Source organism: Eschrichtius robustus, chromosome 1 (genome assembly GCF_028021215.1).
Source record: "Eschrichtius robustus isolate mEscRob2 chromosome 1, mEscRob2.pri, whole genome shotgun sequence".
Classification (NCBI taxonomy): Eukaryota; Metazoa; Chordata; class Mammalia; order Artiodactyla; family Eschrichtiidae; genus Eschrichtius; species Eschrichtius robustus.
In genome coordinates this window covers 4,303,497-4,321,266 of record NC_090824.1, presented here as the reverse complement: position 1 = coordinate 4,321,266, position 17,770 = coordinate 4,303,497, and the positions used below count along the sequence as shown (strand labels likewise).

The window sequence follows — 17,770 nt, the reverse complement described above, 5'->3', positions numbered from 1 at the left end:
GGACAGTATGGTACTGGCACAAAAACAGAAATATAAATCAATGGTATAGGATAGAATGCCCAGAGATAAACCCACGCACCTATGGGCACCTAATTTACAACAAAGGAGGCAAGAACATACAATGGAGAAAAGACAGCCTCTTCAATAAGTGGTGCTGGAAAACTGGACAGCTAAATGTAAAAGAATGAAATTAGAACACTGCCTAACACCATACACAAAAATTAACTCCAAATGGATTAAAGACTTAAACGTAAGACCAGACACTATAAAACTCTTAGAGGAAAACATAGGAAAAACACTCTTTGACATAAACCACAGCAAGATCTTTTTTACCCACCTCCTAGAGTAACAGAAATAAAAACAAAAATAAACAGTGGGACTTAATGAAACTTAAAAGCTTTTGCACAGCAAAGGAAACCATAAACAAGACAAAAAGACAACCCTCAGAATGGGAGAAAATATTTGCAAATGAAACAACAGACAAAGGATTAATCTCCAAAATATACAACAGGTCATGGAGCTCAATATCAAAACAAAACAAAACAAAACAAAACAATCCAGTTAAAAAAATGGGCCGAAGACCTAAATAGATATTTCACCAAGGAAGACATACAGATGGCCAACAGGCACATTAAAAGATGCTCAGCATCACTAATTATTAGAGAAATGCAAATCAAAACTACAATGAGGTATCACCTCATGCCAGTCAGAATGGCCATTATCAAAAAATCTGGAAACAATAAATGCTGGTAAGGGTATGGTGAAAAGGGAACCCTCCTGCACTGTTGGTGGGAATGTAAATTGATACAACCACTATGGAAAACAGTATGGAGGTTCCTTAAAAAACTAAAAATAGAACTACCATACCACCCAGCAATCCCACTACTGGGCATATACCTTGAGAAAAACATAATTCAAAATGAGACATATACCACAATGTTCATTGCAGCACTATTTATAATAGCCAGGATATGGGACCAACTTAAATGTCCATCGACAGATGAATGGATAAAGAAGATGTGACACATGTAAACAATGGAATATTACTCAGCCATAAAAAGAAACGAAATTGAATTGTTTGTAGTGAGGTGGCTGGACCTAGAGTCTGTCATACAGAGTGAAGTAAGTCAGAAAGAAAAACAAATACCGTATGCTAACGCATATATACGGGACCTTAAAAAAAAGAAGGTACTGATGAACCTAGATGCAGAGCAGGAATAAAGAGGTAGACGTAGAAAATGGACTTGTGGACATGGGGTGGGAGGGCGAAGTGAGAGTAGCATTGACATATATACACTACTGAATGTAAAATAGTTGGCTGGTGGGAAGCAACAGCATAGCACAGGGAGATCAGGTCGGTGCTTTGCTATGACCTAGAGGAGTGGGGTAGGGAGGATGGGAGGGAGGCTCAAGAGGGAGGGGATATAGGGACATGTGTATGCATATGGCTGATTTGCTTTGTTGTGCAACAGAAACTAACACAGTATTGTGAAGCAATTATACTCCAATAAAGATCTATTAAGAAATATTTAATCATATTTTTTCTCATGGTTTTGTTGATTTCTGTGTTTGCGTGTGTGTGTGTGTGTGTGTGTGTGTGTGTCTGTGTGTATTAAGGGTAAAGTTCACAATTTCCATACAGAATAGTAGATGGCCAAGCTCAATAAGAAATAGAGAATTTGATGAAACATTAAATGATTAATAAATAAATGAAAACAGCATCTAATTCAAAAAAGTTTCATTGATATGAAATTGAACTATTTACACAGTAGGGATATCATGCTCTTTTTGGGTTTTGCAGAAAATAGAGTCTAAAAATGTTTGTGAATGGATTACTTGATCAGTCAATAAACAAATAGAAATGAACAAAGAACAGAGACCTATTCATGGACCAAGTATGATGATCGTTCCAAGAATAGTCCTGAGTGATGAAAACATGTCTGAAACTCTGAGGTCCAATGCAGAGCATAAGTAGTCTACTTCCTTTGTTAAAATTGTTTGTATAGGGAGATGTCAGGAATACCAAAAGATCATATTCTTGTTGATTTCATAGAGTTATAGTTGTTATTAGTAATTGATCTGTGATGGAATCATTAAGCAAATATAAATGTATAAGGAAAAATAGGGTGAAGTATTTTTCTCATATGAACACCTTTGTTGAAGCAAAAGATATTGTGAATAAAAACTGAAAATTCTGAATCCCATTAAATAAATAGGTGAGGGTCACCTCCTTGACCAGGTTTCTATAGACATGCCTACATAAGAGTCATTAAATTATTCTTTTTCAGACTAAAGATTGAGGTTTTTCTTTTAACAAGGTAAAAAATAAATAGAAAAACAGTAACTAATAAATAATTAAATAGTGAGTATATGAAATTCCAAAAACAAAGATCTGTGGCTTCTGGTCTCAGTATTTTCATCATCTTCTGTGTTTTGTACTCAGAATGAATGCACTAGAGATGGTTTAGAATCATCCATGGTCACCAGATCTGTGGTTGCCTCTGTATAATAGGAGGATGGAGATTAATGTGAGTAATAGTTGAAGTTCTTTTTTCAGTTTGTTTTTTTATTAAAGACATTCACTCTATCGTTAAGAAATGTGGAATATGAGTAAAGAAGGTAGCTGCATTTCAGTGTTGAGTATGTTATTACAAACCATTATATTGATTAATGCATATATGGAAAACTGAGCATTAATATGAGACATATATTAAACTAAGAATAATTCCATATACATCAATACTCTTGGTTTTTTTATTGTAATGCTAAAATTATCAGTGAATTTGGGATTTATACAATAAAGAAATAAAAATGTATGTAGAAAAGAGGGTCAGTATTGGATCAATGATGACTACCCGTGGCGTAAGAGTCGTGTACGATGAATACGTGTCTGGAACTCTGAGGTCCAATGCAAATGGAATCTATTCCATTGTCTTGTTTGAAGTGATCCTATAGGCAGAGGTTAGGAATATACAAAGATATTTGTTTTGGTTATTATGACCATGCATTTTTAAAATTTTTATGATTGGATCAATGAAATAGTCAATATACAAATTTGTAAATTAAATAATGATGAATATGAAGGCTTTTCAATAATAAAAATATGTGGTTAGTCAAAAATTACTATTATATACAAATACATTAATATATATTGAAAAGACGTTTTTAGGTAAAAAGTGATATAAAGATGTTATCTCTTTGGTTAAGAGTGATACAGAAAATGATAGGTATTAGTTACTGACTGAGTCAGTAACCACTTTGACATTTGATTCATTAAGGAAAAAACAAATAAATAATTACCATAATTTAGTAAATGACTAAATTACTGTGCAAATGAATAGCGGAATATTGGATAAATGGAGAATAAATACATAAATAAATAAATAAATAAATAAATGGGTAAATCTGAATATTTTTATCACCTTGTTACTCTTCAGGACAGATGTTCCCACTACTTCAGCTTCTGCTGTGCTCAGTTGTCCTGCTGCTTCTGTGTCAGAAAGGAACTAAGGTAAATAACAGGCAAGGTTGGTGTTCTTGCATTAGGTGATGTGTTTGAGGGTAGTCATGGTGTTATTAAAAAGTATTAAATTAATCAAAAATTACTCATAGTTCAATGATAAATCTGAGAAGAAATGTTATTTTGAATAATTGATGGTGGGCATGATTGAGGTTGAATAATGCAAGAGATGGACCCCTAATGGGAAATGATTCTGTAAACTGAGAATTAGGGATATTGAAGGGTCTTATTCTTGGGATTATTACCAATTAATTAATGATTTAATCAATGCAAATATACAAATGAACGAAGAGAAGAGACTCAGTCATGGACCAATGATGATGATCGTTTCGGGAAGAGTCCTGAACGATGAAAACATGTCTGAAACTCTGAGGTCCAACCCAGAACATAAGTAGTCTCTCCCTCTTTGAAATTGCTTTTGTAGAAGAGGTCAGGAATATTTAAAGATCATATTCTTGTATTGATTTCATGGATTTAGATTTGTTAGTATTAATGGATCTGTGATGGAACCATTAAGCAAATATAAATTAACATATAAGGAAAAAATAGGGTGAAGCATGGTCCAAATTGAACATATTTCGTGAGGCAAAAGATACGGTTAATAAACATTGAAAACACTGATGCCCATTAAATAAATGGTGAGGATCACTTATTTGACCAAGATTAGATAGAAATGCATAAGTAGGCATCAGTTTAATTGTTCTGCTTTAGCCAAATGGTTGTGTTTTTTCTTTTAACAAGACAAAAAATAGAATAAGAAAAAATAATAAATATCGAAATACTGACTAAATGAAATGTAGAAAACAAGGATCAGTGGTGATTAGGTCTCAATATTTTTATTATCTTTCATGTTCTATACTCCCCAGAATGAATGCATCATTTAGCATCTTCCATGGGCATGAGCTCTGTGGTTGCTTCTGTATAATAGGAGGATGAAGATTAATGTGAGTAATAGTTGAAGTTCTTTTTTCAGTTTGTTTTTTTATTAAAGTAATTCACTGTATTGTTTGGAATGTGGAATATAAATAAAGAAGGCAGCTGTATCTCAGTGTTGAGTATGGATATACAAACCATCATATTGATTAATGCATATATGGAAAACTGAGACTGTTAGTGTGAGATGTATTAAACTGAGAATAATTCTATGTACATCAGGGGTCTTCCTGGGTTTTTTGAATTGTACTGCTAAAATTATTAGTGAGTTTTTAATTTAATCAATAAAGAAATAGAAATGTATGTAGAAAGAAGAACAGTACTGGATCGATGATGATTTCTGGTCATCATCAATATGAGCTGTATACGATGAATACATGTCTGGAACTCTGAGGTCCAATATTAAATTAAGCTTGTCCATTCTCAACTTGAGAAGGTGTCCTATAGACAAATGTTAGGAATAAATGAGGGGCTTGTTTTTCGTCTTTGTGTTCATACATTTCATTCTATTATTATAATTGGATAATATGAGAATCTATAAATAAATATATAATTAAAACTAACGATGAATGGAGTAAAACACTTTCCAATTACCAAAATATGTGGTGAGACAAGAAATATTATTAATATATCATGGAAACCCTGAAGTTCAATTAGTAATGAATGGTCCATGACCATTACCACTTAGGGTAAGAATGAGGTAGACAGGATAATTTGTAGACAACCTTCATATTCTGGCTCAGTGGCAAGATTGAAGTGGTTCGTTTTAAACAGACTTAATACATACACTAAATTAATGATTGCCTAAATATCTGTGTGAATGTTGAAGTAAGGGAAAGTGGAGAGTGTCTGCACCATTTTTATCATCTGCTTTGCTTTATACTCCTCAGAGTGGACACACTGGACCTGAAAGAAAGATTCTTCCCTGAGCACCAGCCTAGGATGGCATCTTTGTTTTAGGAGCCAAGAGAACAGTGTGAGCAGAATCAAGTTTGTAGTCTTGGGTTGGGTGGTTTGTCTAACATATTTACTGTATTAATAAAATATTTGAAGTATAATTAAAGAAGGCCATTTTTATCCTATTGATAATAAAGAGATTAATATGAAGCATTATATTGATTAATGCAGATTTGAAAAACTGATCATAAATATGAAAGAGATATAATGATGTGAGTATCTTTCTAGAGACATGTTAGTGGTATCTATCAAGGCCTTATTGGGTTTTGTGACTCATGGAGTTATAGATTATAATTAGTGAATCAATGAACTAATCAATTAACAATATAGAATGAAGAGACATTCATCTTTTCTGGATCAATGATGATAAATGCCGGCGTATGAGTCATCGATGATGAATAATACATGTCTCGAACTCTGAGGTCCAATGCAAAAGAAATGTGGTCTTTCTCTTCATGCATGTTCATTGGTTATGCTAATTAAGCCAATGAAAGCATCAATCAGCAAATCTGCGGATCAAAGGAGAGAAAGTCTCAATCTCGGTCATCACCTTCTCTGTTTGGTACTTTTCAGAATAGCAGCTCAAGGTGATTTCAGCCTCCACTGTGATCAAGGCTCTCCTTTTCTGGTTGCTATGGGACAGAGACCCAGGTGAGTCATGGCCAGTGTTCCTCTCTTGGTTTGGGGAATTGGTTTAAGTGTTTTCATTGTATTTTCAAGCATAATCGACATATATCAAAGGGTTGATGATGGCCTGTTGAAAAATAACCATGAGAGCTTATGCTGATGAAGTGATAATCTAGAACCTGGAAATTCATTAACCAAGGAGATCTCATGTATGGTGATAATGATTGGAGAGAAGTTAGGGATATTCGCTGGTCTGGTTCTTGGGTTTTGGGTATTCATGTTTTTCTTTCATTAGTATTAATGATATAATGATTTAATTGATAGAGATGTACCAATGAATGAACTAAAATTGGACCCAAGGGGACCAAAGATGAAGTTGGGTAGAGGATGAGGCATGGGCAAGGAACCATAAGTATCTGGAAGCCTGAGGGCCAAGAAGTGTACACACTCTATTTTCTACATTGATTTTGTCCTATGGACAGATGATTGAAATATATAAAGTCATGCTCTTAGTTTGGGTTAATAGATTTTGATTTAGTATTATTAATGGATAAATAATTAACCATTAAAGATATATAAATAATAGCTTAAGAAGAAAAGGTCAATTATTATGTACCTATGAAAATATATTGTCAGCCAAGAAATAGTAATGAAAATTGCCAGCACTGATGCCCATTAGGAAATGAATGGATCAATGGCGTCACCTCTTTGGCCAAGCATCATACAGATGTGATGATTAAGTGTCAGTTTTATTGATCTGTGTCATTCTCAAGTTTGAGGTTCTTTTTGTTCATAGAAAAATTCTCTAAATTATGAAAAAGTTATAAATTCCTAATGATTTGAGTACTATAAATCTAGAAAGCAAGAATCAATCGCAATAAATTTTCCTTTTCTTTTTAAACAGCCACTGTGCATTGTACTTCTGAAAATGGACACATTTGAGCTGATTAAGCATTATTCCATGGTCATGCACCTTATGATTGCATCGCTGTGTTAGATTCACAGGAACCAATGTGAATAATAGTCAAATTTCTTGTCTCAGTTTCAGTGATTTTTTTTTCCTGTGCATTTATTCACTGTTTTATTTGAAAGTTCCATACAGAATAAAAGAAGGCCAACTGTAGCTCAGTGATATATATTGAATTTTATGAAACATTAATTGATTACTGCATAGTTGAAAAATGGCATCATTATTTTTAAGAAAGATACTCTGCTGTGAGAATGAATTATTTACAGAATAAGGATATCATGACTCTTCTTGGGTTTTGTGAATAAACTGTTTTAAATTATTATGATTGATTTTCTGAATTAGTCAATAAAGCATGTAGAAATGAGTGAATAAAAAGAGGGACAATATTGGATCGATGATGACTACTGGTGGCGTATGAGTTGTGTACGATGACTGGAAGTCTGATGTCCGATGCAAATAGAATCTAGTCCATTGTCCTATTTGAGTTGATTCTAGAGACATTTGTCTGATATATACAAGGGACTTGTTTTTGGTCTTTATGTTTATGCAGTTTCTTTATATTTTATAATTGGGTTAATCAAATAAACAATAAACAAGCATATAAATAAATAAAGATGAAGGCAGTGAAATATTGTCCAATTGTAAACATATGTGGTGATAGAAGAAACAATATTAGTAAACTTGAACACAGTGAAGTCCAAAGAGAAATAAATGGTACATGAAAAATCTTTGACTAAGAGAAATATGGACAATTGTAGTAATAATCACTGCTCATTTTCTCGGTCAGCGTCAAGTTTTAAGTTCATTTTCTTAAGAGAAATTGAAATAAATGTACTCCAAATTAATGATTGTCTAAACCACTGAAAAATGAAGTGCAGAAGATAGGATCAATGGAGATTAGTTCTCAGTTTTTTATCATTTGCTCTGCCCTGTACTCCTCAGAATGGATGCCCTTGAGCTGATCTAAGCATCTTGCATGGTCAGGAGCCCTGTGGTTGCATCTGTGTGTTAGGAGGAAGGGGAACAATGTGAGTAGTAGTCAGTGTTCTTGTCTTGGATTGAGCAGTATTTTTAAAAAGACACTTATTGTATTGTTAAAAAGTATTAAATATAATAGAAGTCCAAACTTGCCAAAGTCAAATATCATTGATATGAAGGAATATGATGATTAATCCATATATGAAAAACTGAGTTCAGTTAATGAAAGAGTTGAGTGTCAGGGGAGATGATGGTTTAGATGGATGTTAGGGATATTTAAGGGTCTTACTCATGATTTATTTGTGTGACTTATGTTTACTTATTTATTTATTTTTAAATATTTATTTATTTATTTGGCTATGCCGGGTCTTAGTTGCAGCATTCAGGATCTTTAGTTGTGGCATGCAGGGTCTTTAGTTGCGGCATGTGAGCTCTTAGTTGTAGCATGTGGTATCTAGTTCCCTGCCCAGGGATGAAACCCGGGCCCCCTGCATTGGCAGCATGGAGTCTTAACCCCTGGACCACCAGGGAAGTCATTTAAATAATAGTGAATTAATCAATAAACAGATGTAAATGATACTGGAGAAAAGAGCCCCTCCTGGACCACTGATGATGACTGGAGGCATAGGAGTCATATATGGTGAGTACCATGTGTCTGTAACCCTGATTCCACACAATGCAAAATCTAGCCAATGTTCTGTTATAAATGACCCCATGGGTCGATGTTAGGAAAGTACAAACATCATATACCATTTTTGGGGTTAAATGTATTAATAATAATAAATCAGTAATTGAGCCCTGAAAAAATGTAAAAAAAAGATGAAAAGGAGAAGGTGAAGCATTGTCCACCCGGATCATATGTGGTCAGGCAAGAAATATTATTAATAAAATAGAAAACATTCATGCCCTTTAAGCAATAAATGAATAAGTGTCTTGCCCTTTTGCTGAAAGGATCATACAGACACTGATAAGTAAGAGTCAGCATTATTGTTCTGGGTCAGTCTCAAGTTTAAGGTTTTCTCTTGTTAAGAGAAAAAAATACTACACTATGAAAAATTAATGAATGCTTAAATGAGTAAATGAAATGTGGATAACAAGGCTCAATGGAGATAAAGTCTGAAATTTTTTATCATCCTTTCTGCTCTGTACTCCTTAGAATGGGAGCGCTTAAGCTGGTTGAAGGATTCTTCTATGGTCCTGAGAGCTCTGGTTGCATTCACGTGTTAGGACTGTGGAGACCATGTGAGTAATAGACAAATTTTGATCTTAGTTTCAATATTTTATTTAAGTCTCTTGACTGTATTATTGTAAGTTGTGAAATATAATCAATGAAATCCAAATAGCCCAGTGTGAAATATGGGATTAATATGAAGTATTATATTGATTCATTCATAAAATGAAAAATGAGAGTTATTAATGAAAGATGTTGACATGAGAATGATTCTAAATATATATTAGAGATTTCTAAGCTCTTCGGTGGTTCCGATGAATAACCATTTTTAAAATTATAATTACTGAATTATGAATTGATCAATAAATGGTGTGGAAAGGAATGAGGAAAAACAGATACAGTACTGGATTAATGATGACTACTGGCAGCGTATGAGTCATATATGATGAGTGTGGGTCTGGAACTCTGAGACCCAATAAAATTAATCTGGTACATTTTCATTATTTGAAGGTATTCTATAGACAGATGTCAGGAATATACTGAGATCTTGATTTGATCCTTATGTGCATGCATTTTCATCTATTACTATAATTGGATAAATGAGAGAATCTATAAATAATTATATAAATCAGTAAAGATGAATGCATGAAGCATTGGCCATTATATAAATATGTGAATGGTATATGACTCTTAACTGTTTTCTAAGGGAATAAAAGTCTTACATAATGTTCATAATCTGGTCAAGGGTCAAACTTGTTCATTTTCTTAAGAGAAATGAATATTCACACCAAATTAATGATTGCCTAAGGACTGATTAAATGAAAGGTAAAAGCAATCAATGATCAGTGGAGAGAATGTCTCAACCATCTTTATCATCTGTTCTTCCCTCTTCTCCTCAGAAGCGACACAGTGGACCTGATTTACGGACCTTTCCTTGATCGACAGCCTTAGGATAGGATCTGTGTTTTAGGATCCCAGAGATCTATGTGAGTAATAAGCAAATTCTTTCCTTGGTTTGGATGTTTTGTTAAGGGTCTTCATTGTATTAACCAAAAGAATTAAAAATATTCCAGAAAGTCCAATGTGTCCTTGTAACAAATATGTGATTAATAGAATCACAGTGATTAAAGCATTTATGAAAAGTTGTATAATTAATAACAAAGATACATTGATTTGAGAATGACTCAAGATACATATCAGGAATAACAAGGACTTCTTGGTGTTTCGTGAATCATATTGTTTTAAAGTTGTAATTAGTGAATTAATGAATTAACCAATAAATGATATAGAATGAATGAAGAGAAAGTCATCTCTTCTGGATCGATGATGATAAATGCCAGCGTATGAGTCATCGATGACGAACAATATGTGTCTGGAACGCTGAGGTCCAATACAAAAGAAATGTGGTCTTTCTCTTCATGCGTTTTCATTGGTTATGCTAATTGAGCCAATGAAAGCATCAGTCAACAAATCCGCCGATCCATGGTGTGAAAGTCTCAATCTCGGTCATCACCTTCTCTGTTTGGTACTTTTCAGAATAGAAGCTCAAGGTGAGTTCAGCCTCCATTTTGATCAAGGTTCTCCTTTTCAGGTTGCTATGGGACAGAGACCCAGGTGAGCTATAGCCAAGGTTCCTGTCTTGGTTTGGGGAGTTGGTTTAAGTGTTTTCATTGTATTCTTTGAAAGTAGTAAATATAATCAAAAAGTTAACTATGGCCCAATGATAAATATCATATGAGACCTTATGTTGATTAACTGATAATATATAACATTCATATTTATTAATGAATGGTATAATCTATGTTGGTATTAGAGACAAGTCAGGGATAGCCAATGGCTGGTTCTTTGGTTTTTGTTATTCAAGTATTTATTTTATTATTATAAGTGAAGTGATGATTTAATTGATACAAATATATAAATAAATGAACTAAACCTGGGCCCAAATGAATCAATGATGATCAACACATGACCATGGATGATGCAAAATAAGGGTCTGGAACGCTGAGGCCCAACACAATCCGTACTCTTTTTCTTTGTTTATTTCATCCTATGCATGGATGTTAAGAAGTTCAAGTGCTTAGACCGAGTTTAAAAATTAGTAATACAGCAATGAGAGCACCATTAAAGATATGTAGATAATAGATGAAGAAGAAGAGTAAATTATTGTCTAATTAGGAACATATATAATGAGGCAAGAAATATTAATAAAAATTGCCAACATTGATGTCCATTATGAAATGGATGGCTCAAGGGTATCACCTCTCTGGCCAAGTATCAGATAGACTTGAACTATTCAGAGTTGATTTTATTGTTCTGAGTCAATCTCAAGTCTGAAGTTGTTCTTCCTGTTAAGAGAAAACAATGTCTGCATTATAAAAAAGTTACAAATTCCTAAATGACTGGGTAAATGAAATGTAGAATGCAAGAGTCAATGGCAATAAATTTGGTTTTTTTTCTCATTGACTGTACTTCGTATTGTTCAAAATGGACACATTCGCGCTGACGAAGCGTTATTCCATGGTGATGCACCTTAATGATTGCATCTCTGTGTTAGAAGCACAGAGACCAATGTGAGTAATAGTCACATTTCTTGTCTTGGTTTCAGTGATTTTTTTGCCTCTGTGTGTGTATACAGTGTACTATTTGAAAGTTCCGTATAGGATAACAGAGGGACAATGCAGCTCAGTGATACAGAAGTTTATGAAACATTAAGTGATTAACGCATGGATGAGTAACAGCATATAATTTAAAAAGAGGTACATTGCTGTGAGAATGGTCTATTTATAGATAGCAATATCATGACTCTTCTTGGGATTTGTGAATAATAGGGTTTTAAAATGATTATGAGTGACTTACTGAATTAGTCAATAAACAAATAGAAATGAACAAAGAAAAGAGACTCAATCATGGGCCAATGATGATGATCGTGATGGGAAGAGTCCTGAACGATGAAAACATGGCTGAAACTGAGGTCCAACCCAGATCATAGGTAGTCTGTTCCCTGTTTGAAATTATTTCTATAGAGAGATGTCAGGAATATAAAGAAAACATATTCTTATATTGATTTCATAGACTTAGATTTGTTGTTATTAATGGATCTGTGATGGAACCATTAAGCAAGTATAAATAAGCATATAAGGAAAAGTAGGTTGAAACTGTCCAAATTGGAACTTTGTGACAAAAGTTACTGTTAACAAACATTGAAAACACTGATGCCCATTAAATAAATGGCTGAGGGTCACCTATTTGACCCAGTTTGGATAGAAATGCATATGTAAGAGTCAGTTTAATTGTTCTGCCTCAGACTAAAGATTGAGCTTTCTCTTTTAACAAAATAGAAAGTATTGAAAGAAAAAATAATAACTACCTAAATACTGAGTAAATGAAATTTGGAAAATAAGGATCAATGGCAATTAGGTCTGAATATTTTTATCATCTCCTGTGTTCTGTACTCCTCAGAATGAAGGCAATAGAGATGATTTAGCATCCTTCATGGGCATGAGCTCTGTGCTTGCCTCTGAATAGTAGGAGGATGGAGATTAATGTGAGTAATAGTCGAAGTTCTTTTCTCAGTTTGTTTTTTTATTAAAGTAATTCAGTGTATGATTAAGAAATGTGAACTATAAGTAAAGAAGGCAGCTGCATCTCAGTATTGAGAATTGGTATAAGAATCATTATACTGATTAATGAATATACGGAAAACTGAGAGTGTTAATGAGAGATGTATTAAAGTAAGAATAATTCTATATACATCAAAGCTCTTCTTGGGCTTCCCTGGTGGCGCAGTGGTTGAGAGTCTGCCTGCCAATGCAGGGGACACGGGTTCGAGCCCTGGTCTGGGAAGATCCCACATGCCACAGAGCAACTAGGCCCGTGAGCCACAACTACTGAGCCTGCGCGTCTGGAGCCTGTGCTCCTCAACAAGAGAGGCCGCGATAGTGAGAGGCCCGCGCACCGCGATGAAGAGTGGCCCCCACTTGCCGTAACTAGAGAAAGCCCTCGCACAGAAACGAAGACCCAACACAGCCATAAATAAATAAGTGGATCATCACGTAAAAAAAAAAAAAAAAAAAAGCTCTTCTTGTTTTTCTAATTGTACTGATAAAATTATTTGGATCGATGATGACTACCGGTGGCGTATGAGTCGTGTACGATGAATACGTGTCTGGAGCTCTGAGGTCCGATGCAAATGGATTCTAGTCCATTTTCCTGTTTGCAGTGACCTTATAGGCAGTGGTTAGGAGTACACAAAGATGTTTGTTTTGGTTATTATGAACAGGCGTTTTTTCTGTTTTTATAACTGAATCAATGAAATAGTGAATATACAGATGGGTAAAATAAAAAAAAATGATGAATGTGAAGCCTTTTCCAATTATAAAAATATGTGGTTAGGCAAAAATTACTATCATATATTAATACATTAATATTTATTGAGGGACTTCTCTGGCGGTCCAGTGCTTAAGAATTCGTCTTCCAATGCAGTGGGTGCGGTTTCGATCCCTGGTCAGGGAGCTAAGATCCCACATGCCTCGTGGCCAAAAAAACAAAACATAAAACAGAAGCGATATTGGAACAAATTCAATAAAGACTTTAAAAATGGTCCACATCAAAAAAACCCCATAATTCTTTAAAAAAAAATTTATTGAAAAGACTTGTAACCATTGGGAAAGAAGTGGTATATCAGCTCTTTGGCTAGGGGTGATATAGAAAGTGACAGGTATTGGTTACTGACTGAGTCGGTTACAACTTTGACATTTGATTTATTAAGGGAAAAAGAAACAAATATTACCATAATTTAGTCAAAGCTTCAATTACTGTGCAAATGAATAGTGTGATATTTGGATCAATGGAGAGCGTATCTCAGTATTTTTATCACCTTGTCTGCTTGTTATTCTTCAGGATGGATGTTCCTGCTATTTCAGCTTCTGCTGTGCTCACTTGTCACACCGCCCCTGTGTCAGGAAGGAAACTAAGGTGAACAATGGGCAAGGTTGTTGTCTTGGACTGGTGGTGCGTTTGAGGGTACTCACGGTGTTATTAAAAAGTATTAAGTTAATCAAAAACTTACTCATAGTTCAATGATAAATATAAGAAATATTCTTTTGAATAATTGGTAATGGATAGGATTGAGGTTGAAAATTGGAAGAGATGGACCCTTAGTGGGAAACGATTCTGTAAACTGAGGTTAGAGGTATTGAAGAGTCTTATTCTTGGAATATTTAGTGAACCATATATTATTTTTATTATTACCAATGAATTAATGATTTAATCAATACAAATATAGACATGATGGAAGAAAAGAGACTCAGTGATGGACCAATGATGATGATCGTGACGGGAAGAGTCCTGAACGATGAAAACATGTCTGAAACTCTGAGGTCCAACCCAGACCATAGTAGTCTCTTCCTTCTGGTGAAACTGTTTCTATAGAGAGATGACAAGAATATAAATAGATCATATCTATGTATGGATTTCACAGACTTAGATTTGTTATTATTAATGGATCTGTGTTAGAACCTTTAAGCAAATATAAATAAACATAAGGAAAAATAAGGTGAAACATTGTCCAAATATGAATGTGTTTTGTTTGGCAAAAGATACTGTTAACAAACATTGAAAACACTGCTGCCCATTAAATAAATGGGTGAAGGTCACCTCTTGGTCCAAAGTTAGATAGAAATGCATCAGTAAATACAGTTTAATTGTTCTGCCTCAGACTAAAGATTGAGTTTTTTTCTTTTAAGATAAGAGAGAAAGAAAAACTAATGATACCTAACTACTGAGTAAATGAAATGCAGAAAACAAGGATCAGTGGCGATTAGGTCTCAATATTTTTATCATCTTCTGTGTTGTGTACTCCTCAGAATGAAGGCAGTAGAGATGATTTAGCATCTTCCAAGGACAGGAGCTCTGGTTGCCTCTGTATAATAGGAGGATGGAGATTAATGTGAGTAACAGTTGAAATTCTCTGTTTTGTTATTAAAGTAATTTACTGTATTATTAAGAAACGTGGAATATAAGTAAAGAAGGCAGCTACATTTCAGTGTTGAGTATTGATATACAAACTATTATATTGATTAATGCACATATGGAAAACAATGTATTAAAGAGAGATATATATTTAAGTACAAATTATTCTATATACATCAAGGCTTTTCTTGTTTCTCTTTTTTGAGTTGTACTGCTAACATTATTAGTGAATTTTTTATTTAATCAATAAAAAATAGAAATATATGTAGGAAAATAGGAACAATATTGGATCAATGATGATTTCCGGTCATCATTATGAGTGGTATATGGTGACTATACCAATGTATTCTGGAACTCTGGAACTCTGAGGAACTCTGAGGTCCAATATTAAATTAATCGAGTCCATTCTCAACTCGAGAAGGCATCCTATAAACAGATGTCAAGAATAAAGGAGGGGCTTATTTGTGGTCTTTGTGTTCATGGATATTCATTCTATTATTGTAATTGGAAAATGTGAGAATCTGTAAATAAATATATAATTAAAAATAAAGATGAATGGAGTAAAACAATTTCCAATTACTGAAATATGTGCTGAGCCAAGAAATACTATTAATGTACCACAGACACCCTGAATTTCAATTAAAAATGAATGGTACCTGACTGTTACCACTTAGGGTAAGGATGAGGGGGCCAAGAGAAGTGATGGACAGTCTTCATCGTGTAGCGCAGTGTCAAGATCAAAATGGTTCGTTTTCATAAGATTTCACATATCTGCTACATTAGGGATAGCTTACATAACGATGTGAATGTGGAAGCAGGGATGAGTGGATTGTCTCCACCATTTTTATCTTCTGCTTTGTTTTATACTCCTCAGAGTGGATGCACTGGACCAGAAATGAGGATTCTTCCTCGAGTGCCAGCCTAGGATGGCATCTTGGTTGTAAGAGCCAGACACCCATGTGAGCATCATCTAGTTCCTAGTCTGGGGGTGGGTGGATTCTCTAAAAGTAATGACTGTGCTAACAAAATGGGTGAAAGGAAATTAAAGGAGGGCACCCTTATCCCACTGATAAACAAGGAACTGTTACGAAGCAAAAACCTGATAATAAATATGAGAGAGATATGATGACGTGAGAATGGTTCTAGACACAGGTGAGTGATATCGAGGCCTCGCTGGGTTTTGCAAACCCAAGAGTGTCAAAATTGGCATTAGTGAATTAACGCATGAATCAGTGAACCATATAGAATGAAGAGAAGGTCATCTTTTCTGGATCGATGATGATAAATGCCAGCGCATGAGTCATCGATGACGAATAATACGTGTCTGGAACTCTGAGGTCCGATACAAAAGAAATGTGGTCTTTCTCTTCATGCGTTTTCACTGGTTATGCTAATTGATTCAATGAAAGCATCAATCAACAAATCTGCCGATCCATGGTGTGAAAGTCTCAATCTCGGTCATCACCTTCTCTGGTACTTTTCAGAATAGAAGCTCAAGGTGAGTTCAGGCTCCACTGTGATCAAGGTTCTCCTTTTCAGGTTGCTGTGGGACAGAGACCCGGGTGGGATCCTGTCTTGGTTTAGGGAATTGGTTCAAGTGTTTTCATTGTATTCTCAAACGTAATAGATATCATCAAAAGGTTAACTATGGCCCAATGATAAATATGATATGAAACCTTATGTTGATTTATTGATAATATATAACATTGATATTTATTAATGAAAGGTATAATCTATTTTGGTATTAATTAGAGACAAGTCAGGGGTATTCGAGTGTCTTGTTCTTTGGTTTTTGTTAATCATGTATTTATTTTATTATTATCAATGAATAAGGATTTAATTGATACAAATATATAAATGAATGAACTAAAACTAGGTCTCAAATGAACCAGTGATGATTAGCAGATGAGTCATGGATGACAAATGAAAAAGGTCTGGAACCTTGAGGCCCAAGACATTTCATACTCTATTTCTTTGTTTATTTCATCCTATGGGCAGACGTTATGAATGTTTAAAGTTCAAGTTCTAAGATTGAGTTTTAAAATTATTAATACATCAGTGAGAGTACCTTTAAAGATATAGATAATAGATGAAGAAGAACAGATATATTATTGTCTAATTGTGAACATAAATGGTGAGGAAAGAAATAGTAAGAGAAATTCCCAACACTGGTGCCCATTATGAAATCAGTGGATGAAAGATGTTACCTCTGTGGCTAAGATTCAGGTAGACTTGAAGTATTGGAAGTCGATTTTGTTTTTCTGAGTCAGTGTCAAGTATGAGGTTTTTCTTTCTTTCAAGAGAAAACAATGTCTACATTAGAAAAAGCTATACATTCCTAAAGGTCTGGGTAAACGAGACGTAGAATGCAAGAGTCAATGACGATAAATTTTCTTTCCTTTATTTTTCTCATCGACTGTACTTCATATTGTTCAAAATGGACACATTCGTGCTAATGAAGCATTATTCCGTGGTGATGTACCTTATGATTGCATCTCTGGGTTAGAAGCACAGAGACCAATGTGAGTAGTAGTCAAATTTCTTGTCACAGTTTTGTTAATTTCTGTTTGTTTGTTTGTTTTTGTTTGTGTGTGTATTCATTGTATTGTTTGAATGTTCCATATAGAATAACAGAAGGCCAAGT

At 34.3% G+C, this 17,770-nt stretch overlaps 11 non-coding genes and 3 pseudogenes across 11 annotated transcripts; all 14 read left to right on the top strand.

Annotated features, from left to right (window-relative positions):
• The first annotated feature begins 1,887 nt into the window (after positions 1–1,887).
• LOC137752545 (small nucleolar RNA SNORD113/SNORD114 family) lies at positions 1,888–1,959 on the top strand. Its single transcript, XR_011071192.1, has one exon. It is a non-coding gene; the product is annotated as a small nucleolar RNA SNORD113/SNORD114 family (small nucleolar RNA).
• An 878-nt stretch (positions 1,960–2,837) lies between these two features.
• On the top strand, positions 2,838–2,909 carry LOC137752153 (small nucleolar RNA SNORD113/SNORD114 family). The gene has a single exon (XR_011071064.1). It is a non-coding gene; the product is annotated as a small nucleolar RNA SNORD113/SNORD114 family (small nucleolar RNA).
• A 918-nt stretch (positions 2,910–3,827) lies between these two features.
• LOC137752415 (small nucleolar RNA SNORD113/SNORD114 family) lies at positions 3,828–3,899 on the top strand. Its single transcript, XR_011071177.1, has one exon. It is a non-coding gene; the product is annotated as a small nucleolar RNA SNORD113/SNORD114 family (small nucleolar RNA).
• An 877-nt stretch (positions 3,900–4,776) lies between these two features.
• LOC137752329 (small nucleolar RNA SNORD113/SNORD114 family) lies at positions 4,777–4,853 on the top strand (annotated as a pseudogene).
• Positions 4,854–5,763: 910 nt separating this feature from the next.
• LOC137752148 (small nucleolar RNA SNORD113/SNORD114 family) lies at positions 5,764–5,838 on the top strand. Its single transcript, XR_011071063.1, has one exon. It is a non-coding gene; the product is annotated as a small nucleolar RNA SNORD113/SNORD114 family (small nucleolar RNA).
• Positions 5,839–7,394: 1,556 nt separating this feature from the next.
• LOC137752278 (small nucleolar RNA SNORD113/SNORD114 family) lies at positions 7,395–7,458 on the top strand (annotated as a pseudogene).
• Positions 7,459–8,584: 1,126 nt separating this feature from the next.
• On the top strand, positions 8,585–8,658 carry LOC137752340 (small nucleolar RNA SNORD113/SNORD114 family). The gene has a single exon (XR_011071167.1). It is a non-coding gene; the product is annotated as a small nucleolar RNA SNORD113/SNORD114 family (small nucleolar RNA).
• Positions 8,659–9,560: 902 nt separating this feature from the next.
• Positions 9,561–9,632, top strand: LOC137752230 (small nucleolar RNA SNORD113/SNORD114 family). The gene has a single exon (XR_011071097.1). It is a non-coding gene; the product is annotated as a small nucleolar RNA SNORD113/SNORD114 family (small nucleolar RNA).
• An 840-nt stretch (positions 9,633–10,472) lies between these two features.
• On the top strand, positions 10,473–10,547 carry LOC137752239 (small nucleolar RNA SNORD113/SNORD114 family). The gene has a single exon (XR_011071101.1). It is a non-coding gene; the product is annotated as a small nucleolar RNA SNORD113/SNORD114 family (small nucleolar RNA).
• A 1,516-nt stretch (positions 10,548–12,063) lies between these two features.
• Positions 12,064–12,133, top strand: LOC137752561 (small nucleolar RNA SNORD113/SNORD114 family). The gene has a single exon (XR_011071198.1). It is a non-coding gene; the product is annotated as a small nucleolar RNA SNORD113/SNORD114 family (small nucleolar RNA).
• A 1,135-nt stretch (positions 12,134–13,268) lies between these two features.
• Positions 13,269–13,340, top strand: LOC137752164 (small nucleolar RNA SNORD113/SNORD114 family). Its single transcript, XR_011071069.1, has one exon. It is a non-coding gene; the product is annotated as a small nucleolar RNA SNORD113/SNORD114 family (small nucleolar RNA).
• A 1,128-nt stretch (positions 13,341–14,468) lies between these two features.
• Positions 14,469–14,540, top strand: LOC137752400 (small nucleolar RNA SNORD113/SNORD114 family). Its single transcript, XR_011071175.1, has one exon. It is a non-coding gene; the product is annotated as a small nucleolar RNA SNORD113/SNORD114 family (small nucleolar RNA).
• An 872-nt stretch (positions 14,541–15,412) lies between these two features.
• On the top strand, positions 15,413–15,511 carry LOC137752516 (small nucleolar RNA SNORD113/SNORD114 family; annotated as a pseudogene).
• Positions 15,512–16,394: 883 nt separating this feature from the next.
• On the top strand, positions 16,395–16,469 carry LOC137752216 (small nucleolar RNA SNORD113/SNORD114 family). Its single transcript, XR_011071091.1, has one exon. It is a non-coding gene; the product is annotated as a small nucleolar RNA SNORD113/SNORD114 family (small nucleolar RNA).
• The last annotated feature ends 1,301 nt before the right edge of the window (positions 16,470–17,770 follow it).